Here is a 301-nt window from a genome sequence, read left to right as displayed (position 1 = left end):
TGGCTCCACCCCTTCTGGTGGAGCATACACCTGAACTCCCGTGGGTTGGTCCTGCCTTCCTACCAGGTGCTCTATCACTGTTTCAGGTCATGACTTAGCATTTTTGCTACAGCCACAAATGACTTTGATCTATTTTGATCTCATAGACTGTAGGATAATAGAAAGAGCAGTACAGTTCTACAACCAGAGGTAAAGGCCACAAGTTCATCCTTTATGGATATCATGGCCACACATGTTCAGTTGCATAGTATATTGCTGAGGAAAGCAATGGAGGAATATCTGTGAACTTACACAATGCAAC

This window comes from Centrocercus urophasianus, unplaced genomic scaffold (assembly GCF_019232065.1).
Source record: "Centrocercus urophasianus isolate 14NV4802_14NV808 unplaced genomic scaffold, USGS_Curo_1.0 seq_10, whole genome shotgun sequence".
In the NCBI taxonomy this organism is placed as follows: Eukaryota; Metazoa; Chordata; class Aves; order Galliformes; family Phasianidae; genus Centrocercus; species Centrocercus urophasianus.
Note: the sequence above shows the minus strand (reverse complement) of the source record.